This window comes from Canis lupus, chromosome 28, assembly GCF_011100685.1.
Source record: "Canis lupus familiaris isolate Mischka breed German Shepherd chromosome 28, alternate assembly UU_Cfam_GSD_1.0, whole genome shotgun sequence".
Taxonomy (NCBI): Eukaryota; Metazoa; Chordata; class Mammalia; order Carnivora; family Canidae; genus Canis; species Canis lupus.
In genome coordinates, this window is record NC_049249.1 from 1967039 (window position 1) to 1993158 (window position 26120).

The window sequence follows — 26120 nt, forward strand, 5'->3', positions numbered from 1 at the left end:
CCTTAGCCACATAAGTTAAAGGGATCACTTGGGTACTAAGATTTTACGTATTCATTCAACAAATATTTATAGAGTTCCTATGCTGACACATACTTATGATAGTCCCTGAGGGCACAACAATGAATTGCTACCTGGAGAATCTGTGCCATTGATTCACCAAAAATTCAGCAGAAAATAGTAATTCTTTGAAATACGACATTGAGAGTCAAAAATCCATCAGCAGCAATGACTGGCTCTCAGTGTTTTCCAGTATGCTAACCCTTACTCTAGTAGGGAAATTATTATGAAACAGTAGCCAAGAGGCTTTCAGATGGGCGTAGGGATGTATAAGAATATCCTGCAGTTTTCTAAAGCTCCCCCCCCCCCACAGGTTCCTGAAATTCTGGCACAGCTCAGCTGATTTTAAAAAATGGGGTGAGGGGGCAGGTCCTATGTAATTCTAAAATAAGACATTTTCTTCCCCTCTGAGAATCACATTTTCCTTCCCTTACATAGCTCACCGTGCTTTGGCACTTCTGAAATGCCTGTTTGCCCAACAGTAAGAATGTAATTGTAGAGGTTTATTCAGACACAAAATATCATGAAACTTTAGACCCTATAGGATTTTCCCTAAGGACCCAAGGCTAAAAGTCCCATAGAAAAGGGGGAAGGAGAAATAAAATGCAAGGAATATTACTGGGCTAGAGCTTACATGTATTATCTCACTTATCTGAACAAACAGGCAAGCTAGCAAACATTCCAAAGAGCAAGCCAAGTAACTTCCCTAAGCCACACGGTCCATCCACCACACCCACCTCCACGGCAGCACCTGGGTAAGTTCCTCAAGGGTCCGATAGTCTTTACAGCTCAGACGCGGCACGTAGGACCCCAGTACAGGGACGAGCCCATCAGGATGACCGGTCTCGTCCTCACCCCAGGAGATAATTCAAGAGTCCTCACAGCCACATTTCCAAATCAACAAATGGGCGGTGGAAAACTAAATCTACCCAAGAGAGTCGCGCTGTGGTGAACCTTACCCTGACCTGACTAGAAAACACTGGAAAATGGGGGGGGGGGGGGGGGGGGGGCTGCTTTTTCCATCTGACAGACTCTGCGGCCTGCCCGCTGTCATTCCTGACCGCGTCATCCCGAGTGTCACACGGCGGGCGCCTGAGGCCCTGGCGACGAGCAAGCAGAGCCCTGCGGCCGTCACTCCCGGGGTCGGGAGACGGAGACGGAGACGGCGGCGGGGGGCGGGCGGCGGGCGGCGGGCCGAGGGCCGCGGAGGGGACCGGCCCAGGCGGCCAACAGCCAGGAAAGGGTGACCCGGGCCGGACAGGTCGAGGGAGACGCCGGCGGGAAGGGCAGACCTAGGCTGGGCGGGCCAGCGGCCACGGCGCCCCGGGCCACCCGCGACCCGCAGGCAGGAGGACCCAGCGAGCCACCGCGGTGCTTACCAGCTCCGAGGGCCGCGCCGGGCGAAGCGAGCGGGAGCTTCCTCGGGGAGAGGCCCGCAGGGTCAAGCAGAGGGCCGAAAGGAAGAGTTCTCGCGAGAGCGCCGCCTTCCTCCCACGCCTCACGCCACACATCTGACAGTCTCGCGAGACCTCGGCTCGGGTCAGCCCGCAGCCCTCGCCCGCGCCCGCGCCCGCGCCCGCGCCCTGTCCGCCTCCCCCGAGTCGCTCACGTTAAGTAAAGCAAGTTTGTTGAAGGCAGACTCCGCCGAGGATTCGCTCTGTGCTCCGTGATGGTCTCACAAATGTCCTCGTAAACAGATTTTAGCTTTAATGTACACATGCAAAAATAGACGTCAGAAGACGCAAAAGGGCAAATCCTGTGTGAATCCAATTACATAAGGTCGCTGGAATAAGTCAGATTCATAGAAGCAGAAGACACAACAGTAGGGCGCCCGGGTGGCTCGGCTGGTCCGGCCTCCGCCTTGGGCTGCGGCCAAGGTCCTGGAGTCGAGGGTGGAGCCCCCAGGCGGGCACTTGCTCTGGGGCAGTCGGCTCCTCCCTTTGCCCTTCATCCAGCTCTTGCTCTCTCTCTCTCTCTCTCTCTCTCTCTCTCTCAAATATATAAATAAAATATTGTTTTTTTAAAAAAGGAATAAAAAGAGAACACAAGGTGCTTTCCACAGGCTGGGGGGAGGAGTAATTGTATGATTACGGACTTTGAGGTTAAGATGATGGAAAGTTATGGAGATGGATGTAGTGATGACTGTACAACAGTGTGAATATTTGTAATTCCACTCAACTGTAAACTTAAAAAAGTGGTTAAAGTGGTAGCTTTTACAACCTGGATATTTTGCTACAGTTTTTTAAATTTTAGCGAATTTAGAGGTCAGAGTCCAGATTCCAAGCCCCATCATGATTCCAAAGCATGCGTTCATTTGCACCACATCATACCACTTGCCACACCCCACAGCTCTGTACTTCTCAAAATTTGCCCCGTGTGGCATTACCCACATTAGAACATTGTTGTTTATTTGTGATCAGATATTAATATAGGAATCTTAATGTCTCAGTTTTGACAGAGGTCCCCAGTACTCAGCTATCTGCTCTCCATATTTCCCGCAAGGTGAAAGACCATCTAAGTAGGTCCCACCAAAGAGTGACAAGGAGCAAGGCAATCTCAGGAAAAAGCAATGGGAAATGTGAGTTCAAATGCAGAAGCTAAAAGGCAGTCATAGCCTGTATTGGAAGGTGAGCTGTGGAGAAGGAGGAGCAGCAGGGCATGTTGGAGAAGCCCACAAAAGCCCGAAGGGGAAGAAAATCACTCTAAACACTGCCACTAGCCAAGGAAGCCAACCAAGCCTGTACCTGACCCTTAATTATCTTGTCCTCCACTGCAATTCAGTTGTAGACTCTAGATTGACACTTTTTTTTGTAACTAAAGATGACCAAAACACTTTTTAATTATCTTCGGACCAAAAACACCAAAAGACTTGCCTAGATTGCTCAACTAGTCCACATAGTATGTTTAAACAGGTAGAGTTCAAGGGCAGAGGAAAAATAAAGCTCTTCACTGATTGCCCACAAATTGTTCAACAAAGGACTATTTGCTTGTGATCTGTCACGTACACACGCAACTCTAAACTGGTCAGGACTGCCAGACCTTACTTCTCTGGTTCATGGCTTAGCCCCAGGCCCAGAACATTACCTGGTCCAGGCACTCAGTAGAGACCTGGAGTGAACAAATGTTCTCTAACACAGAAACAGCAACAGGTAATCAACATTGTTACCGTTTTAAGTTCCTAAGTTTTGAGGTGATCTGTATGCTGCAAAAGATATTAGAATCCTGCACCCAAGCCATTTCCATTTACCAGACAGAGTCCGCGGCCTTTTAATACCCCCATCAGGTTGTGTGTGATCTTGGAGGCGCTTTTCCCAGGCTGTCCTGCTCTAAACTGCTCTAACCTTAGGGTGCCTAGCAGGCTCAGTTGATAGAACATGGGACTCTTGATCTTGGGGTCATGATTTCAAGCCTCACATTGGGCCTAGAGCTTACTTTAAAAACAAATAACAACAACAACAACAACAACAACAAAAAAAAAACCCCTGCCCTAACCTCAAGAAAACACAAAGGTGTGTGTGGGACACAGTGCTCTCTAAAGAAGACGAAGGAAGAGTAAACATGGAAACCTCAAAGAATTGGGATCCCTGGGTGGCTCAGCAGTTGAGCAACTGCCTTCAGCCCAGGACATGATCCCGGAGTCCCAGGATCAAGTCCCACATTGGGCTCCCTGCATGGAGCCTGCTTCTCCCTCTGCCTGTGTCTCCGCCTCTCTCTCATTCTATCATAAATAAACAAAATCCTTAAAAAAAAAAAAAAAAAGAAAAAGAAAGAAAGAAAGAAAGAAAGAAAGAAAGAAAGAAAGAAAGAAAGAAAGAAAAAGAAAACCTCAAAGAAAAAGAGGGATCTGATTTTATCTTGAAGACACATGTATTTTTTGGATTGTTCACCAGATAGCTGGACAGCAGGGCACCAGACTGCAGACATATCAAAAGTGACATAAGCAGCAGTGGTCCCTAAGTAGGAGACATATAATGATCTCTTGTAGTATATACTATAAAAACATTATAACTTTTATTCATTTTTTTGTCTCCTTTCAGTGTTTGCATGCTTTGTAATACACACATAATTTATAAACTAATGTATAATAATTGATAAACTAAAAGCATACAGAGATTCAAGTGTTTGCTCAAAAACTTTTTTACTGTTAGGTAGGGTTACACAATCATAGATTGTCAGAGGCCAAAGAAAAACAAGACCTGGCCTGGGGCAACTTGGGCCCTCTCAGGCTGGGAGCCCTAGGCCCACCACCAGCACATTACATTATCCATTCAACTGACAATACAGGTCCTTTCTGGGTCACTCTGCCACCACTTTATAGCTGCAGGTCTCCTTGTTGAGGATTGTCTGGCACTTGGTTTTTGTCATAATATAGGGGTGTAGCAGGGCTGTCACTGAGACAAGAACAAGGCCTATTCAAAGGGATAGGATGCCCATCCTCTCCAGGACTAGCTCTATGAAGCTCTATGATGGAAGCAGCCCATCCTCCAACTCTCTAGGATGCCCCTCACCAACTTAAGGCCATTCTTTGGCAACACCAAAGTGCCACCTTCAGGAACATAGACCTGAACACATGGAACCTGAACTATCAGCATGTAGGCCATCCCTGGCATCATTCCTAAATTCCATCCTGCCCTGCATGCACAGAAAGATAACAGTAGGTTCTGACAGGCCCAGAAGCAGATCTGGGCTCCTGTCGGGCCAGGAAACTTGTTCCAGCCTGATTCTTCTTTTTTTTTTTTTTTAATTTTTATTTATTTATGAGAGAGAGAGAGAGAGAGAGAGAGAGAGAGAGAGACAGGCTCCATGCACCGGAAACCCAACGTGGGATTCGATCCTGGGTCTCCAGGATCGTGCCCTGGGCCAAAGGCAGGCGCTAAACCGCTGCGCCACCCAGGGATCCCAGCCTGATTCTTCTTGCTCTCCCTACTTGGGATGTGCCATCAGTAGTGCTGCTTGAAGATAGGAAAGGAACTGTTGTTCCATCCCTGGCGTGGAGGCTAGTTAGATAGGAGATGGCTTGGCCAACAGATAAAAAGACTCACTCCAGGTGGGGATTATGGAGCTCAGAAAGAATCTCTGTGATACCAGAGAGAGAACCAGTTCCGAACTCAGGTTCGACTGCTTGCTGCTCTAAAATCAACACTTAAGAAACAAGTGATGGTGGGAAAGGTTGCTTTATTCAGGAAACTGGCAACCTGGGAAGATGGTGGACTGATGTCCCAAAGACCATCTTCCCCATTGAGATGACACCAGAGGGAACCCTGGAAGAGGGTTGTATGGCATAGCTACAGTGATGTGGCACTGACCAGGGTGGGAGAGTGCCAACTCTGGGGGACATGGATGTCTTCATTCTTTGGAAATGCACTCTTATGTCAGAAGAGAAACACTTTACTAGCCCTTAATCTGGTCCACTCCAGAGCCACACTGACATTTTATACAAAGACAGTGTCAAATTTCTAGAACCCCAAAATCAAGGTTCAACTCTAACATGTGGTGGCCCAACCAAGGCAATGCCTGGAAACCTGCTTCAGCCAGCCAGCCAGCCAGCCAGCCAGCCAGTCTCCCAATCCAATATCCCTCTTGTTCCATTAAGCACTTAGCATGGGGAACACTCAATAAATATATTTGGAATTTTCCAGACACTTAAAATCTGTAGCACTTGGGTGTTTAAGTCAAGTGCTCATTCCTCTAGTCACTGATAGTGTCTTAAGTCTCTCTGAGGCACTTGTTAAAACTCAGATTCCTTTGCCCCTGTAGATTCTGATTTAGTAGGTTCTGGGATAGGCCCCAGAAATTTGTATTTCATCAAAATTCCCAGCTGAGTCTGTGATCAGGCAAATTTGGGAAACACTACGTATGCCAATGCTTCTGTCATTAGAGCAGCTCCTGTTCTTGCAAACACTATATGGGCCAAGGCTGGCTTGAAGACATCAGATGGACTGTGGGGGAGGGGTGCACAGAGTGGCTCTTATGGACATAGTTGCTAAGGAAACAGGACAATTAGGGCCACAGTTTGGGTACTCTCTGTTTTATCACCCCAACCACTAGACTTTTGGCGTCCACAGTAATCCAGCAGAATACACCTACACAACCTTTGTGCTAACTTGAGTTAAACTGAGCAGTGAAGCAACATGGAGTTTAGAGTGTAAAGCACACTACAGATCTGCACCTTCACATCCAATCCCTTTGCTATGCTCACAGCCACTCCTGTTCTCGCAAATGGCTACAAGCCAAGGCTGAAGTGACACTGGCTAACTTATACAATACCTTCAGATGATTGGTTATTATTTCCTACACTGAGCAACTCATGTGGATGTAGGTATTTAGTAATAAAATATTTATCAAGTTCCAAAACCTACTTAAAGGAAATAAGCCTGGGGTGGAAGTAACCTAAATGTATGGAACATAATTCAGCCTTAAAAAGGAAGGAAATTCTGAGACATGCTACAACACGGATGATCCCTGAGGACATTATATTGAAATAAGTCAGTCACAAAAAGACAAATACTGTACAATAGCACTTATAGGATGTACCTAAGGTTATCAAATTCATAGACACAGAGTAGAATGGGGGTTGCCAGGGATGGGGTGGAGAAAAGAACAGATAGTTGTTTAATGAGTGTGGAGTTTCAGTTTGGGAAGATGAAAAAGTTCTGGAGATGGTTACACAGAAATATGAATGTACTTTAATGCCACTGAATTTCACACCTAAAAATGGTTAAAATAATAAATTTTATGTTTTATATATTTTACAGTAAAAGCAAGCAAGCAAGCAAGCAACCTTTGAAAAACTAAATCCCCTTTGGGATGGAAATTTCAAAGAAGGGAGTAGCTATTCCTCAGAGAGCAGCCCAACAGAACTGAATCCCCTGTTTGCCCTACTGGCTCGAGACTTCCTTGTTGCAACACTTAATTCCATCTTGGTCACAAAAACGCTCCTCACCAATCTTGGTTTTCCACTTTGAGTTTAGCAAGTGTGTGACTCCATCAAGATCCTTGCCTTCTAAAATAATACATGTAGGGATCCCTGGGTGGTGCAGCGGTTTGGCGCCTGCCTTTGGCCCAGGGCGCGATCCTGGAGACCCGGGATCGAATCCCACGTCGGGCTCCCGGTGCATGGAGCCTGCTTCTCCCTCTGCCTGTGTCTCTGCCTCTCTCTCTCTCTCTGTGACTATCATAAATAAATAAATTTAAAAAAATAAAAATAAAATAAATAAATAAAATAAAATAATACATGTAGCATTGTGACAACGTCATTGGAGTCCCCAAGGCGTGCAACATGGGCCAGCCATTGCCATCTGCACCTCTCTCAGAGAGGGACAATCTCATCAATATTAAGGGCGTCTAAGAAAAGTGCTTCTGAGTCCATGCACAGCTAAATTCCAGTACTCCCAACTGATCATATTTTCTTACAGCAAGCTTAAATCCTTCCAAATTTTATTTAAGAACAGATGTTTCAAGAAAAAATAAGGCCTTCCTCTTTAATCAGATAGCTGTTGTGAGCCTAAGGGTACCTGGGGCCAAGGGTTTTGTTTGTTTGTTTGTTTGTTTGTTTTCTGTTGGATTATCTCCAGGTAAATGCTCCATTTCTCTTTTTTGGTTCTGAACCCCAAATGTACGTGTAAAACATCTCAAGTATTTTTAAATTTACACCTAGGTCCCACCTCAGAACAATGCAATCAGAATCTCTGAACACAGGGTCGAGCTTGCCATAGTTTTAGAAAACTCTGCAAGTGATTTAAATGTTCAACTAAGGTTGAGAGCCACTGCTTTAGATCCTTGGTGATCCAAGTGTGCTTGAAGAACTAGCAGCATCAGTACTACCTGAGGCCGTATTAGGCAGGGTGACTCTTACTCCCATTCCAGGCCCACAGAATCAGACCTGTATTTTATTTTACTTTTTAAGATTTATTTATTTATTCATGAGAGAGACAGAGAGAGGCAGAGACAGAGACAGTCCCACTGCAGGGAGCCTGCTGTGGGACTCGATCCCAGAACTCTGGGATCACGCCCTGAGCTGAAGGCAGACGCTTAACCGCTGAGCCACCCAGGCATCCCAGAATCTGTATTTTAATAAGATTCCCAGAGGGTCTGCATGCACATTAAAGTTTGTGAAGTACAGCTTTGGAACAATTGATGGTTTTCAACCTTGGCTGTATGTAGGAGTTGTTCAAGAAACTTTTAAGCTGTGTAGTTCCTACCCTGGAGATTCTGATTTACCTGGTCTAGGATGGGACCTAAGCATTGCTAAGTTTCAAAAACCCTCCACGAAATTCTCAAATAGCTAGGGTTGAGAACTACTGCCTTATATAAATGGCATATTAAAGTTCCTCACTTTATTCCATTTATATATTTGCCCTAGCCCTCCTTCTCATCTAGATTCAAAGGCCTTCATCCACCAATAGGCTGCAATAATATAATACATTGAGGAGCCAGGACCTACCATTAGATAAATCACATGGAGTGTTCTTATTAGGTATAGCATTGAGCATTGCATAAAGACACAAAGGTGGTCAAAACCCTGAGGCTGCCAGAACATTATGTAATGTAAAGCAGGATCCGAAAGGAGAACCAATGAATTCAGATGTAATTACTGAGTAAAGTCCTATAGCAGGATCTCTGCTGGCTTCTGGTAGATAGTTTAAAGATGGAGCTTTGGGGCGTGTGGGTGGCTCAGTCAGTTAAGCATCTGCCTTCAGCTGGGGTCATGATCCCAGGGTCCTGGGATTGAGCCCCATGTTGGGCTCCCTGCTCAGTAGGGAGCCTAGTTCTCCCTCTCTTCCCCACTCCTGTTCCCTCTCACTATCTCTGTCTCTCTCTCTCTCAAATAAATAAATACAATCTTTTAAAAAAATAAAATAAAGATGGGGCTTCTACCATCAGGTAATCTAGCAAAGTAGCAAGACATACACCATAACGCTTAGTAAATTGCAAAGAGTGGGCAGCCCTGGTTGTCCAGTGGTTTAGTGCCGCCTTCCGCCCAGGGTGTGATCCTGGAGACCCGGGATCCAGACCTGGGATCCAGACCCGGGATCAAGACTTGCGTTGGGCTCCCCGCAGGGAGTCTGCTTCTCCCTCTGCCTGTGTCTCTGCCCCTCTCTCTCTCTGTGTCTCTCATGAATGAATAAATAAAATCTTAAAAAAAAAAAAAAGTTGCAGAGAGAGCTAAATGTGAGTCCCAAGTCATAGAGCAATGAGTGTGCTATTTTATTACAAAGGAAGTTCAAGAAACCCTTGTGGAGGGATCCCTGGGTGGCGCAGCAGTTTGGCGCCTGCCTTTGGCCCAGGGCGCGATCCTGGAGACCCAGGATCGAATCCCACATCAGGCTCCCGGTGCATGGAGCCTGCTTCTCCCTCTGCCTATGTCTCTGCCTCTCTCTCTCTCTCTCTCTCTCTGTGACTATCATAAAGAAAGAAAGAAAGAAGAAAGAAAGAAAGAAAGAAAGAAAGAAAGAAAGAAAGGAAAGAAAGAAAGAAACCCTTGTGGATAGGTGATTTTTAGCTGCTTTTTCAGAGCATGTATAATTCAAAGGACAGAAATGAGGCAGTAAAGGGACTTTCAGGAAGATAATAAAACACTGATAAAGATACAGACACACAAAAAAACACAATAGGAGACTTGATGAGGCAACTGGGTTAGTCCAAATTCTCAGACCACAAGGCTAAGAACCTTGTTTCCAGATGACTTGGCATCTTGAGTGCTACATGAATATATCAGTTCATCTAGGCTAATACTAGATCTGTAGGACAAAGAAAAGTATCAAGTTGGTTTTTTTTTAAAGGATTTTATTTATCTATTTTGAGAAAGAGAGAAAGAGAGCATGAGACTGGGGCGAGCGGCAGAGGGAGATGTGGACTCCCTGCTCAGCAGGGCTCCATCCTGGGACTCCCGGATCATGACCTGAGCTGAAGGCAGACGCTCAACCAAATGAGCCACCCAGGTGCCCCATTATCAAGTTGTTTTGTCAACGTTTTGAGATAAGCAAGCTAGATAAATAAACTTTAACATAAAAATTTAGGGATCCCTGGGTGGCGCAGCGGTTTGGCGCCTGCCTTTGGCCTAGGGCGCAATCCTGGAGAGCTGGGATCGAATCCCACATCGGGCTCCCGGTGCATGGAGCCTGCTTCTCCCTCTGCCTATGTCTCTGCCTCTCTCTCTCTCTCTCTCTGTGACTATCATTAATAAATAAAAATTAAAAAACAAAACAAAACAAACAAAATTTATAGGAACCTTTTAAAAAGGAAGATGGGCTGAGTGTTCTTGTTCTGTAAGATGTCTAAAATTAATCACAAATGGATGCTTCTTGGAGTAGTGTGTTATTGATATAAGAATAAAAAGACATAGGTGACAAAAATAGAAAACCCAGAAAATATGTATAAAAATTTATATAAAATAAGCTTAGCCTTTGAAATCTGTAAAGAATGATCATTCAATAAATGGTATTAGAACAAGTGGTAGACTATTTGGGAAAAAACAAAATTATTTTCTTTAGTTCCCACAACAAAATAAATTCTAAAAGGATTCAAAGGCTAAATTTTTACAATAATATCACAAATTCATCATGGGAAATATAGATAAATATTTATCTTATTCTAAGCAGAAAGGAAAAATAAAAGAAAGAGGTTTGAATGTGCAAAAGCTGTGAGTCCATCAACAAAACTAAAAAACAGGGCAGCCCCCGGTGGCGCAGCGGTTTGGCGCTGCCTGCAGCCCAGGGCGTGATCCTGGAGAACCTGGAGACCCTGGAGACCCTGGATCGAGTCCCACGTCAGGCTCTCTGTATGATGCTTGCTTCTCCCTCTGCCTGTGTCACTGCCTCTCTCTCTCTGTCTCTATGAATAAATAAATAAAATCTTTAAAATCTAAAATAGATAGATAAATAAATAAATAAATAATAAATAAATCAAACTAAACTAAATAACAATGACCAAATTTGGAAAACATTTTCGTTATATGCAGACTTACTTTCTAAATATCAGTGGGATAAAGAAAAACATCCTAGCGGAAAAATAGCAAAGGAAATAAAGGGGCATTTCACACACATGCATGGACCCAAATAGAAATGATAAGCAAACGTATGAAAAGTTTCAACCTACTGATAACACAAGAAATGTAAATACAGGGCAGCCCGGGTGGCTCAGCGGTTTAGCGCCACCTTCAGTCCAGGCGTGATCCTGGAGACCAGGGATTGAGTCCCACGTCCGGCTCCCTGCATGGAGCCTTCTTCTTCCTCTGCCTCTCTCTCTCTCTCTCTCTCTGTCTCTCATGAATAAATAAATAAAATCTTAAAAAAAAAGAAATGCAAATACATTGATAACATATAACCATAACAGAATAGCAAGAATAATTATTTAATTTCTAATACCCAGGAGAAAATGGAGGCATATGTGGGAAGTGAAATGCACAGGATGGTTTATGTTAGAGCAATTTTTAAGGAAAGGGATGTGGTAAAACATCTCCATATTCTTAAATTGTTTACAATGTTTGACTTCATCTTCTCACCTTGAGGACTTGATTCTAAGAAGGGTGGCACAGAGGAGGAGACAGACACTTCTCAACAATGCTCACTGCAGTAAGAAAATGGGGTGGGGGGCATAACAACAACCCAAATGCCCAATAACAGCGCTGGTTGAGAACATGGTTATTCAGGGGAAAAAGAAAAACAAAACCAAAAATAAAACAAAACAAACAAACAAAAAACCTGGTAAACCAAGGAGGTAAGAGAATATGAAATGCCATGAGCAAATGATCACTACATATCATTAAGTGAAACATTGTGGGTTACATCACAATTACCTACCGTTGTGATAAACAGGAATCTTTACAGGCCTGTGCACCCGAAAGTCACACCAAACTTATGCAAGAGAAAGTAACCATCCATTTGGCACTACTCACAAAGACAACTCACCAGGAACACATTCAGTGTTTACAGAAGGTTGACTACCAACAAGAAACTATGTTTTTAGATGACTTACAAATTGTTCATAAATCAGGTCTCTACCCTAATTATACATTTACTTTTGCCATTTGCCCCCCTACATTTGCCCTAGATGCTAAAGAGCAGAGGAGAGAATTCTGCTTTCCTGAGCCTTCATCCTATGCTGTGTAGATGGCTACGCACATGATTCACAGATGCCAATCACACAGCCAGATGGCTAAGCCCAACGTCAAGAAGGCATCAGAATAGCTCAGCTGGGGATGCCTGGGTGGCTCCGGGGTTGAGCATCTGCCTTTGGCTCAGGGGTGCTCCTGTGGTTCTGGGATTGAGTCCCTCATTGGGCTCCCTGCATGGAGCCTGCTTCTCCCTCTGCCTGTGTCTCTGCCTCTCTCTCTCTCTGTGTCTCTCATGAATAAATAAATAAAATCCCCCCCTCAAAAAAAAGGATAGCTCAGTGGGTCAGCTCAGCAGAGCCACGAGGGCACTGCTCTTAGAGTCTATGGTGAGAGAGGAAGAATGCCCCAAGCCCAGTGTCCAGGCATAAGGGAGCAGCACTATGCAGCCCAGGTTTTCCCTTGACAAGTCACTTGGGCTGGAACAGCTCAAACTTCCTAGAATTCTTCTTGAATCTTAAGTCTTTACTCTCTGCTGCATCAAGCAAGACTTCCTTCTCTTTGTTCAACAGTGATCTTCCAAAAACCCCTGCTTCCTCTCATGATGCCACGAATGGCTTTTAGGGGGTAGCAACAAGCAGAGCCTCCTGGTATATTTGAGGGACTATTTCTATGAGTTTGCTTAGGCTGCCATAACAAAATATCTCAGACCTGAGGGCTTAAACAACAGAAATTTATTTTCTCACAGTTCTGGATGCTACAAGTCTGAGATCCAGGTGTCGGCTGGATTAGTTCCTTCTGAGGCTCTCTCCTTGGTTTACAGATGGCCTTGGGCTCCCTGAGTCTTCACATGGTCTTTTCTCTATGCACATCTGTTTCCTAATCTCCTCCTCATAAGGACACAAGTCCTTACGAATCCAGGAGGAATCCAGTCCTCCTGGATTCCGGCTCATCCTCATTTTACCTCAACCACCTCTTTAAAGGCCCCATCTCCAGGGGCAACTGGGAGGCTCAAGCGGTTAAGCTTCTGCTTCTTGATTTCAGCTCAGGTCATGAACTCAGGGTTGTGAGATTAGGCTTCAGGCTTAGGACATGTGTCTTGGGTCTTTGGGCTCCGCACTCAGCAGGGAGTCTGCTTGAGGTTCTCTCTCTCCCCTCCTCTCTCTGCCCCTCCCCCCACTGTATACACATGTGCTCTCTCAAATAAATAAATCTTTGAAAATAAATAAATAATGGCCCTATCTTCAATAGAGTCACATTCTGAGGTACTAGGGCTTAGAACTTCAATGTATGAATTTTCGGGGAACACAATTCAACCCCACAACACCATTTTGTCCCTAATTGCTCCCCCCACAGCTTGCTACAGTGCCTAGAACTCCACCCTGGGTTTTCCTCTACTCGTAGGGGATTGCTCAAGCCTCTTAACCAATTGGCTCTCCAGGGGCTTCAGAGTTGACCACAGTGATCCTTCTTAGTGCCATCCTCTACCAGCCCTAAAGTCAGTCTTGCTATCCCCCAACACTGCTAGGGGGACTCTCCTACCCCCTTGAAGTCCTGCCTCCCCACTCACCAGGGAAACCACAGACTCCTGCACACTTCTGCTTTCACCTGCATATGTTTAAACCACATCAACTCTAAGTTCCTGGAAATTAAGAGCATATTTCTCATGGTGTGTAGCCCCTCAGTTTCTTCTGAAACACCAAGTTTGAAGAATTTCCTAGGGTACGAGTCCCATTATACATAGGTAGCAGGTAGGACTTGCTGTCCTAGCATACTTGTCACAGGCATGTGACCTCAGTGCCACCATCAAACACACTGAGGACTCCCTTAAAGAGGATGCATGGGAACCGCTTACTAGGAGCAATGGTGGTGGAGGAAGCAGCTCCTAGCACAAGGGTTTATGGAGTTCAGCATGCAGTGCCAGTGGCATGAGCAGCTGTGACTCTGACCAGTGACAGTGAGGTATTTCAGCAGCCATACGCAGTGGGGTTTGGAGTTTCTATCTGATAAACCAAGCCTACATCTCTGGCCTCCCACAAAGCCTGCAAGTTGACCGTTAGCTTTAATAAATACCTTTCCTGCTCACACAGACTGGAGGCGGTTCTGTTGTTTACAGCTGAGAACTCTCTGACCAAGACTGTGACCATAACTTCTCTCTGTTGATGTCTTTTCCAATGACTGGCACAGTGTCTGGCACAGAGCAGCCATGCAGGATAGAATCAGCTGGATTAATGCAGGTTTTCCAGAGCAGGAGAAAGATCCTGATATTGTCATTCAGTGCCACAGTTAGAAAGAGCTCATTTGACACTTGTTGGGTGCTAGCAGGAAGGTGATTCTGCCTTCCCACCCCCTCATACCCCTGCCCCTCACCCTCAGGAGACTGAGTGATGGGGAAAGGACCTCGTGAGCAGCAGTGAGGGCTGCCTACAGGGAGGGGGCAGAAAGGAAACCAAAATGAGCAGCCCTCCCCAGATGTCTCACAGCCAGCTCTACTGAAACCTGCCAGATTGATTTTCAGTGTTTGCTCCCGCTTCAATTTTCATCTTTATGGACTGAATGAGCCTTATTTTTCCCCTTATTTTATTTTTTTAAAGATTTTATTTATTTATTCATGAGAGACAGAATGAGAGAAACAGAGAGAGGCAGAGACACAGGCAGAGGGAGAAGCAGGCTCCATGCAGGGACCTGATCCCAGGTCCCCAGGATCATATCCCGGGCTGCAGGCAGCACTAAACCGCTGTGCCACCAGGGCTGCCCTCCCCTTATTTTAAAATTTACTTTAGATGCACACATGCACGCATGCACACACACATACACTCCACACACGTGATAGAAAAAAGGAAAGGTAGAGATAAGCAAAAGAAAAAGTTCTGTGGGATGCCTGGGTGGCTCAGCAGTTAAGTGTCTTCGGCTCAGGTCCTGATCCCAGGATCCGGGATGGAGATCCGCATCCGGCTCCTTGCGGGGAGCCTGCTTCTTCCTCTGCCTATGTCTCTGCCTCTCTCTCTCTCTCTGTGTCTCTCATGAATAAATAAAATAAAATCTTAAAAAAACAAAGTTCTGTGGTTGTACTGTGCAAAGACAGCTAATGTGAGCATCTTGAAGGATTTCCATGAAGAGCTTCCTAGGTATATTTTCATATAGGAGAGGCAAAAATCATATGCATGTTTCCCCAGGCTGAGACATCATATATAATGTTATACATAGACTAGAGCATATTGTTATAGAACCTGCTTTTCTCATTGAGCTATGCTATGGCTGTCTTTGCATATCAATAAATAGAGGTCTGATCACCATTTCAGTGGATACATTTTATTTCCATGGAATGGCTGAGCCCACATTTATTAGGTCAATGTATTGTTGAACACTCATGTTGTTTCTGACATTTGAAAAAGTTTTGGAACATTAAATTAGGAATTTTCTCCCTTAGATTTTATCCTTTAAATGAAAATTTCCCCCACACTTATGCTAATTTCCTTAGGACAAATTCATAGAGGTAGAATTTCTGGGTTAAAGGTATTATTATTTCATTATTTGCTAAACAAATAGGTAGAAATGTTATTTAGTTTTATTTTTCTTTGATGATTGACAAGACTAGACATTTTTTGGTATACTTATTGGCCAACTGTATTTCTTCTTTTGTGTATAGCCTATTCACGTGGGTATTTTACCTACTTTTCTGTTCTAAGGTGCTTATTTTCTTTTTCTGGATTTTAACTAAACAGGCTCTTAATGTTTTAAAGACATTTAATTTTCAACTGTTACAAATGTTATCAATAATGTCCTCAGTTATTCATAGTCAGAACACTGACTCCCGAGTTAAACCTAAGGAATGAGAAATTTTCCTTGCTTTTATTTTTACCTTTAAAATGATATATTTTGGGAGTCTGGGTGGCTCAATTGCTTAAGCATCTGCCTTTGGCTCAGGTCATGATCCTGAGTTTTGGGATCAAGCCCCATGTTGGGCTCTCTGCTCAATGGGGAGCCTACTTCTCTTTCTCTCCCCAGCTCTTGCTCTCTCTCTCGCTATGTCTTTCTCTCAAATAAGTAAATAAAATCTTCTAAGAAAAAAAAGATATGTTTTGACATATGGAAATTTTAAATCTTTATTTAGATTTGTAAAATATCAGGGTGCCTGCGTGGCTCAGTGGTTGAGTGTCTGCCTTTAGCTCAGGTCATGATCCTGGGGTCCTGGAATTGAGTCCTGCATCAGGCTCCCTGCAAGGAGTCTGCTTCTCCCTCTGCCTATGTCTCTGCCTCTCCATGTGTCTCTTATGAATAAATAAGTAAAATCTTAAAAAAAAAGGTTTGTAGAATATCTAGTATGGTTCCTGCCTTTATTTACATATAGTTAATAGAAGGTCTTAAGGCCTCTTTTGGGGGTTCATCACATTTTGAAACATTTTAATTCTAAATAAGTAATTCATGCACATGATAAAAACATTTTTAAAAAAGCCTCTTTTCCACCTGTCTCCCAGTCTCTCAGTTCCTCTATGTCAAGCTATTACTGATTCAGCCTTACTAGAGATGGTCTGTACATACATGGTTTTATTCCTAACAACTCGAAAAGTGCCAGGTACATAGTAGGGGCTTAACATATATTTGTTGAATGAATGAATGAACGAATGACCAAAAAAGTGCTTAGCACAGTTCCTGACACCCAACAAGTGCACTGTAAATGGGAGCCACAGCTGCACGGCTGCTATTGCATAAACTGAGCAGAATAACAACCCCCAGGCCTGCAGTGAGATTTAAATTAAGCCACATATGTGGAAGGGGCTGTTGAAACTGTAATGGGCCATGCAAATGGGGGCTGAGAATTATTACTGCAAGGCTGTTTATTGATAACCTTTGTATTCACTACAGACTTGGCTCATTTTTTTGGACCAGTCCTGGGGACTCAACCGAGCTTGTGGCCTATCACAGAGTAACTATAAGCTTGCCCCTGACAGGATGCAAAGCTTGTGCTCCATGTTCTGGTCTATCTCACTGCTTCAAATGCTCATGAAGGAGCACACACTCTCTGCACTTGCCACAGGATGTTCTCTCTAAGCCAGCGTCTTCCTTAGTCACTGCTGGCCCTGGGGCATTTGCCATGCCACCCTAGGCTCCAGCTGTCAGGAGAGAAAACATTCTGTTACTCTCTTTTGCAATGGATTTTCAAGGCTGCTGTTGGTGGTGTGACAATATATTTAATATCGCTGTAGTTAAAAAGAATAAAGTAGGGCCACCAGATCCTCCCCACACCCCTACCTCCCGGAGTCTGGTGGCCCAAGCCTCCTCTATTCTGGGAAATGTTGGCAATGCTCTGCTGGATCTTGTCTCTGTGATATGACATCTGCTTTCACACTGAGGACAGTGCCACAAGCCACAAGAATGAGGCCACACTTCACTGGGAGCACACCCTTTCCGTCACGAGGTCTGTCTGCACTGGTGCTTCTGGGGAAGAGGGAAGGTGGGGAAAGCTACCTTCGGTAAGTGGATGATCTTGGTACATGTAGGTTTTTACTTGCTAATTTCCTCTCAGAAGTAGCCTCAAATCCACATTTTGTAAGATACCTTGTGATATCTTTCATATCTACTGAGTAAATTACTTTCCTGATGATCCCCAAACATTGCTTCCCTGTAGTTTGGTCCTTTTCTGTTAAGTTCACAGATACGCCTTTGAGATAAAGGTGGGCAAAGTATTGGCAAATGCAAGAGTTTTGATGCATTGGTTTGATAAATATTCGAGTGCCCATTCAGTGCCTTCTTAATCACACAAGCAAATTCTTCCTTTCAAGGACCAATCCAGGATTATTTTATTTTCAGAAATACAACTTTCGTTACTGTAACCCAGGGGGACTCATGTTTGCTAAATTGATAGGTTCCTGGTCTTTTAATTTAGTTAACATAGATTTCTCCCTCCCATGGGAGACAGACTATACGAAAACAAACAAACAAACAAACAAACAAACAAAAAACAAAAAAACATTGCTTGGCCCTTTACATGTATCTGTTCTTTTTGCCAACTCCATTTTACAAGTGAGCCTTTAAATTGTTTATTGGAACAAACTGTATTACAGCTTTTAAGCAGCAATGATTGTAAAGTAGCACCTCAGCTGGAGCAGCTCTAGGATTGTATGCTCTGGCTCTACAGACAAGGAGTGAGGCTGGTGGGAGCGGGGGGTGGGAAATCCAGTGACTAGTTTAGTAAATTGTAGACTGTCAGAGGGAAATGACTACAGTCTCAGGGAGCAGGGCAAAGAAGGAAGACTGAGGGTGGATGTACCTCACATCATCTGAAGTATAGAAATAGTGGGACCGGCCTGCTTACCCCCTAGGGCTATTTTGAAGACTCAGGGAAGTAACAGATGGTAAAGAGTGAACATAAAACACCCTATAAACTAGGCTTTCCTTTTCTTGCTATAATTATAACAATGAATGTTCAGGAGTTTTCTAGTGGACAACTATTGGTCTAATTTTTTTTTAATCGTTCAAATTTTTATTTTGATGCACAGTATGAGAAACAAACTTTTAAATCATCTGAATCTTATGGAAAATGAAACAGCAAATAAATTAGACCCATGTTAAAATAGAAGGTCAGTTATACGTCCAAACTTAAGGATATAAGAGCCACAGATAAACTTCGATTCCACAGTCTTCTTTGAGAGGTCGAAGTCTTTCAAACACAAAAATATGGAACGCTTCACGAATTTGCGTGTCATCCTTGCGCAGGGGCCATGCTAATCTTCTCTGTATCGTTCCAATTTTAGTATATGTGCTGCCGAAGCGAGCACTGGTCTAATTTTTAATCTCCTGGGATAAGCTGTCTTTGGAATAGGAAATACTGTTTTGGGGATCCCTGGGTGGCGCAGCGGTTTGGCGCCTGCCCTTGGCCCAGGGCACGATCCTGGAGACCCGGGATCGAATCCCACGTCAGGCTCCCGGTGCATGGAGCCTGCTTCTCCCTCTGCCTATGTCTCTGCCTCTCTCTCCCTCTCTCTCTGTATGACTATCATAAATAAATTAAAAAAAAAAAAAAAGGAAATACTGTTTTGCCAGCAGAGGCTCAATCCTGTTGACATCTTATTGATCAGGTGGCAATGGGAGAGAACATGCTGTTCTCTATTACCACCTAAAACCTAAAAGCTGTTTACAAGCCAGGTTTTGAAATGTAATCTTTTTTTTTTTTAAAGATTTTATCATTCATGAGAGAGAGAGAGAAAGAGAGAGAGAGAGAGAGAGGTGGAGACATAGGCAGAGGGAGAAGCAGGCTCCCTGCAGGAGCCCGACATGGCACTCGATCCCGGCTCTCCAGGATCTCGCCCTGGCAGAAGGAGGCACCAAATCGCTGAGCCACCCGGGCTGTCCTGAAATGTAATCTTCATAATGGACATTGTTCCTGGACAATTTTTTTTCCTGGACAATTTCTTATGGAGCTTATAAAGCCAGACAAGAATGGTCAAGACATATTTCCCCCCTTTGTCTCAGGTATACTCATATCTTTTCAGTTGTTGTTTCTGGGAATTCAGGCGACTGCGGGAAGAAGTGCTATCTTATGTGACTGCAGTTTCCCATACAAAGGAGGGTGGACTACAATAGGATGTCAGCTAGAGTGCGAGCACCATTTCCCACTGTGCCCACACTATCCCTACCTGTCCATCAGCCTCCAAGCCCCCTGCCCTAGCTCTGCCCCACAGAGTTGCTCAGCATCTAGACAGCCATACAGCCAGCCGGCCCTCCCTGGATTAGAGTTGAGTTCCTAGGATTAGTAGAACAAGGTTCCACCCCAACCAGTCTTCAAATCGAGTACTTGTTTCCTGTCCGTCACTCTCTCACCCTGTTCTAGAGCCTTCCCAGACTGATATCACTTCTCTTAAACTTCCCATCCACTCGTGCTTCCTTTACACTAGCAGATAACCTCACTTATCTCACAGAGACCAGACATGAGAACCGCCCCACCCATCTATTCCTTCAGCTTTCTCTCCAGGTCCCTTGCTCTACCAGATGTGCTATTTGGATCCCATTCACTCCTACATATCTTCCTTTTTTTTTTTTTTTAAGATTTTATTTATTTATTCATGAGAGACACACAGAGAGAGGCAGAGACAGAGGCAGAGGGAGAAACAGGCTCCATGCAGGGAGCTCGATGGTGGAACTTGATCCCGGGACCACGGGATCACACCCAGAGCCAAAGGCAGATGCTCAACCACTGAGCCACCCAGGCATCCTACTCCTACACATCTTCCAAGGGATTTTCTCTAGCCTCCCTTGTGACAAGTGGGCTTGAAGGGGCAGATGGAAAAATATCCAGTATGTGAGAATTGTGGAGTTCCCAGCCAGGAAATAATAATCTTCTCTGAAGGTCCACCTGACCCTGTCAGTTTTTCATTTTGGAGTCTGTGGCGATATCCCATGGCAAGACCAATTTCTGCATTAGTTAAGATCTTGTCAGCTGTGTTAGAAAAATTAACTCATATGAGTACCAGCAAAAGGAAATGTTGTGGTTTCAAGTGTTCAGTCCAGAGGTGAAGAGGCTTCTGGATTTAGAACACTGAGATTGTGTTCAGGCCTTATAGCTTTCACTCTCCAGAAACCAGAAAGATGGAGGCCAACCCTATTCCATGGAGTAATTTATGCAAAATGAATACTTCCATTTACTTCTATAAGATAATAAGGCAAATTCACTTCTTTGTGCCCAAAGATGCAACAGAGGGTGTTTTATAGTATCAGGAATACTGTAGGGTGAACCCCTCTCTACACTGGGCAAGGGTAGCAGTGGGACGGAGATTCTGCAGTTCCACGGGAAACTTCACAGTATGAGTGTGAATCCACTGGAAGAACAGTGAAAACTGTCACTAGTGTGGGTTTCTGGGGGACACTAAATGCCCTGAGCCATGTCTACTGTGGGTAACTGTCAGAAGAACTGTGTGAAGCTAACAAGCCTGAAACCAAAAAGACTGGTGGTAAATGATCCCTCCTCCCCCCAAGGCAATTAGAAAGCTTACCAGAGGAGTGTGAAAACAACAGATAAAACTCTGAAGCAAAGAGGTGGAGCTAAAGCAAAAAAGTCTGAGAAACCAGGCTTTGTTCCAGACAAGAGGGTGCCCCAGGCATTCGCTGGGAGCCTCAGAAGTCTTGTTTGTCAAGTGCATTAAAGGCTATTTAGTCAAGGATCATGTGTTTACAGTTTAGAGCAACTACACAAAGACCCTAGGAGCCACTGCCTCCCTGACTTCTGAGTGGTGTTGTCCCAAACACAGCACCCTTTGTGAAGTTGGTGCTTGCCTTCTTCTGAAGATAAGGTGGGGACAATAAGGCTTTGGTGACAGGGAAGTTTGTTCCTTCTTTCTGGGGTGCTATTCAAAATGTTGAACAACCAGCATTACTCAACCAGTAACCTATCAGTGCAGTTGCCAGTAGTCTGTGTGGGGGACCCTGCTGTGCCAGGTGTTACCTCTTCCTTTTCTGTGTCTGGTGAGGTGTGGAGGGACCAAGATACTGTGCCTGGTGAGTGGAGCCCCTCCAGGGTCTTAGGGAAGTGGCCTTTTATCCACCAGTACATCTGAAGGGACGCATGCCAGGATCACCAGCCCTGATCCTCTTTTGTCAAAGAACACCTACCTGCAAAGCATATGTGGCCACTAGCACACAGAGAGAAGAAAGTCACCAGTAGCTTTCGCAGTTTCCCTGTGAGTAGTGCTGTCCATAGAGGGCTAAGAGGTAGGTGCAGAGCAGAACCAACACATCAGGCCTCTGACAACCACCTGCACGCATCACCTCTCTGAGTTTTCATTGCAACACAGTAAAACAGGCATTTTCACTTCCATTTTGTTGTTGGGATGATTGAGGTTTAGAAGGATGAAGAAATCTCTCTAGGTTTTTCAGGTGGTAAAAAAGAGGCAGCATTTTTCAAGTGTTTAGAACATCCAGGCCTGTTGACTCAAAGCCTCTGCTCCTTCTATAGCCTGGCACTGCATCCTGCACACACCTACTTGGAGGGCTTGCAACAGCTTTAATCAAGTGAAAAGAACGAAAGCACCTGGTGCTCGAGCTGGAGCTCCAGGATGGCACTGCCACGCGGATGGGGCCTTCAGGCCAGGCTGTCCATCCACCACCCTCCTTCTCTCCCATCGTCCTTCCTTGACAATGTGTGTGAACCTCCCATGACCTTTGGCATTAGGGAATTCCAACAGACGATAACCAGCCTAATGACTTAGGATGACTTAGGACACAGCTCACCTGTTTTTCAAACCACCCTCCTTTAATAGGTGTTCACTGGGGAAATAAATGCCTGTTACACAGTTACTGATCTTTGCCATGGTGGACAAGGTAAAAAAAAGGAGAGTATTGCTATATCCATGTGAGACCTAGCCAAGTTGCCTGCCCTCCCCACGTCTTGTTACCAGGCAGAGAATGGGTTCTGAACTCAGGCTCTGCTGTTTGTCATTTGAAAATCAATACTCAAGAGATATATGATATTGGGAAAGGAAAGGCTGCTTTATTCAGGAAGCTGGCAACCTGGGAAGATAGTGGACTGACATCTTCAAGACCATCTTCCCCATCTAGGAGAAGCTGAGGTTCTTAAAGGGGAAGGTACAGGAAATGGGGAAGAGGGGTGAGGGCCTCCATGCAGGACAAACAGTGCCCCGGCAGTTCGTCCTATGTGGACATGACCCTGATCAGACCCGCCAGCATCAGTGGCAGCTGTTTTCCAAGGTGGTCAGGCTTTACCTTCTGGGAAGGGCCTTCACTCCTCAAGGACAGTGGCCTGCAAATCTCAAGGAAAGTAGGTTAGTTTTGCTATAGACCAAGAGACTTAGGTCAGTAAGCGGGGCATGCAGAAGCTTGAACTCCGGGTTGGAGTGCTATTTTACTTTTTTTTTTTTTTAAGATTTTATTTATTTATTCATGAGATACACAGAGAGAGAGAGGTAGAGACACAGGCAGAGGGAGAAGCAGGCTCCATGTGGGGAGCCCAACGTGGGACTCAGTCCCAGGTTTCCAAGATCAGGCCCCGGGGCTGAAGGCGGTGCTAAACTGCTGAGCCATCCGGGCTGCCCTCGAGCGCTATTTTACTTTCAGATTTCTCTTTGGCAAATGAGGGAATCAGCTCTCTATTGAGGCAGCAAGCTCAAATGCTTACAGGAGCCAGACAGGCAACATAACAAGTGAAGAAGAGACCACTTCCCCAGGCAAATTTGTATCTTTCTCTCATTTTTCTTGAAATGCATATCATCTCTAGTCTATTTCACTTTATCTCAATTTTGACAGTCATATGTATAACAAATACATTTTTGATGACCTTAAAAATAAAGTTATTTTACCAGCAAAGACAGGTTTATTAAAATTGCAACTTGGGATAAGCAAGCTTTGGCAAAAACCATACGCTAGTCCAACAAAGGAAAGGAATGTTATTTTATGGAGAAGGAAGAGGAGTTGGGAGGGGTTGTTTTAAAGGAAAGTCCATTGAAGAAAAGCAAAAGGGACACCCGGGTGGCTCAGCAGTTAAGCATCTGCCTTAGGCTCAGGGCATGGTCCTGGAGTCCTGGGATCAAGTCCCACATTGGGCTTCCTGCATGGAGCCTGCTTCTCCTGCCTGTGTCTCTGTCTCTCTCTCTGTGTGTTTCTCATGAATAAATAAATAAAATCTTAAAGAAGAAGAAGAAGAAGAAGAAGAAGAAGAAGAAAAGCAAGAGTACAGGGTGATGATGGTTTCTCCTTGGCTTTCTTGCTGAAGTAGAAGATGTGAGGTATGTTTTTTCCACTGGTGCTTGTAACTGATAATTCTTTCTTGTTGACAATTTTGCGGGGGTCTGGATTGGCAATATTTTCCAGTAATTGATGCAGAGTGGTAGGGCTGGAGAGCTCCCCCTTCTGGTCTCCTGGCTCCATTATAGTGAGGTTTTCCTTTATTAATTTTCAGTTTTTACCATACGAAGGAACTGGGTGAATGTGATGATAAATGCCTGCTGTCACTCAGCACAGTTTCCAAAGATAATAGGGATGGTGGACACTGTGCTAGTCCAGGAAGAGAACTCCCACCCCTAGATTGTGTTCTTATGCTCTCTCTTTCTAGAATGCTCTTCCCCCAGATATTCAAAGCCTCGCACCATCACTGCAGATCATAGTTAAGAATGGTCCTCTGCTTGGAACGCTCTCCTTTCTTCCACACTGCTTTTTAGTCACAATATTTACCATTACCTGATACTATTTTATGTATTTGTCTATTGCCTACTTTGTTCACTGAAGTGCAAGTGCCATGAAGTAAAAACTTGACATATCTTGCTCACCACTGTAATCCCAGCACCCAGAACAGTACTCAGCACAAAGCAGGTCCTCAACAATTATTTTTTAAAAAATACTGAGCCCCAAGTAGGGATCCCCACTCCGTGGGGAGCCTGCTTCTCCCTCTGCCCCTCCCCTTGCTTATGCTTTCTCTTGCTCATGAATAAATAAAATATATTTTTTAAAGATTTTATTCATTTATTCATGAGAGACACACACAGAGAAAGAGAGAGAGAGAGAGAGAGAGAGAGAGAGAGAGAGAGGTAGAGACATAGGCAGAGGGAGAAGCAGGCTCCATGCAGGGAGCCCGACGTGGGACTCCATCCCGTCTCCAGGATCAGGCCCTGGACTGAAGGAGGCGCTAAACCGCTGAGCCACCGGGCTGCCCATAAAATCTTTCTAAAAAAGATTTATTTATTTGAGAGAGAGTGGGGGGTGGGGGGGTGCAGAGAGAGAATCCTTTTTTTAAAAAAAGATTTTACTTATTTATTCATGAGAGAGAGAGAGAGAGAGAGAGATAGGCAGAGAGAGAAGCAGGCTCCATGCAGGGAGCCCAACATGGGACTTGATCCAGGGTCTCCAGGATCACTGCCTGGGCCAAAGGCAGCACGAAACCACTGAGCCACCAGGGCTGCCCAAGTGAGAGAATCTTAAGCTGAGTGTGGAGCCTGACTTGGGGCTCCATCCCACGACTCTGAGATCACGACCCCAGCTGAAATCAAGAATCTGACACTTAACTGACTGAGCCACCCAGGTGCCCCTCAACAAGCATTTTATTTATTTATTTATTTATTTATTTATTTATTCATTCATTCATTTAAAATCTTTTTTAAAAATATTTTATTTATTTATTTATTTATTCATGAGAGGCACACACACAGAGAAACATAGGCAGAGGGAGAAACAGGCTTCCTGTGGGGATTCTGATGCAGCATTTGATTCCAGGACCCTGGGGATCACAACCTGAGCCAAAGGCAGCCAATCAACCAAGGAGCCATCCAGGTGCCCCTCAACAAGTATTTTAAATCAATCAATCAGTGAATATTAATAAGTTACTGTTGGGGTGAAGGGTTGGAACAGTGAGGGATGGAGGGTTTACTTTTCATTTTATACTTTCTGTACTATCTAAAATTTTTGAATATCTTATATATATTACTTTTTAAAAATACCAAAATTGGGGACACCTGGCTGGCTCAGTCAGTAGAGCATGTGACTTTTGATCTCAGGGTCATCAGTTTGAGCCCCATGGTGGGTGTAGAGATTATTTAAAAAATATATATATAGGGACGCCTGGGTGGCTCAGCGGTTTAGTGCCTGCCTTCGGGCCCAGGGCATGATCTTGGAGTCCCGGGATCGAGTCCCACATCTGGCTCCCTGCGTGGAGCCTGCTTCTCCCCCTCTGCCTATGTATCCGCCTCTCTCTCTCCCTCTCTGTGCATCTCTCATGAATAAATAAAAATAAAATCTTTAAATAAATATATAGATAGACTATTGGAAAGTGGGATTTGGGACTAAATACTTTTGTGTATTTCTATGCTTTTAAGACTGTTAATAAACAGTATTTTTAAAAATGGGATAATAGGACTTGTAGTTTAAATGCTGCCTTCTGGGGGGCACAGCTCAGTCAAGTAGAGCATATGACTCTTGACCTTAGGATCATGAGTTTGAGCCCCACACTGGACATGGAGCCTACTTTAAAAGAAAATAAATAAATGCTGTCTTCTGTCTTTCCAACAAAGTT

The 26120-nt window shown here is 44.5% G+C and overlaps 1 protein-coding gene and 1 non-coding gene across 7 annotated transcripts in view; both read right to left on the reverse strand.

The window, feature by feature from the left end:
- NCOA4 (nuclear receptor coactivator 4) overlaps nucleotides 1–26120 on the reverse strand; it is a 66084-nt gene that overhangs the window by 21891 nt on the left and 18073 nt on the right. For 2 of the 6 annotated variants that reach the window (XM_038578088.1, XM_038578085.1), the window contains exon 1: nucleotides 1437–1593. The exons of 3 other annotated variants lie outside the window; for them this stretch is intronic. The gene's annotated coding sequence lies outside the window, so the exon portion shown is untranslated. Of the gene's footprint in view, nucleotides 1–1436; nucleotides 1594–1666; nucleotides 1691–26120 lie in introns of those variants that run through there. One more of the 6 variants, XM_038578087.1, reaches the window with a different exon arrangement.
- On the reverse strand, nucleotides 18782–18888 carry LOC119866634. The gene has a single exon (XR_005380809.1). It is a non-coding gene; the product is annotated as a U6 spliceosomal RNA (small nuclear RNA).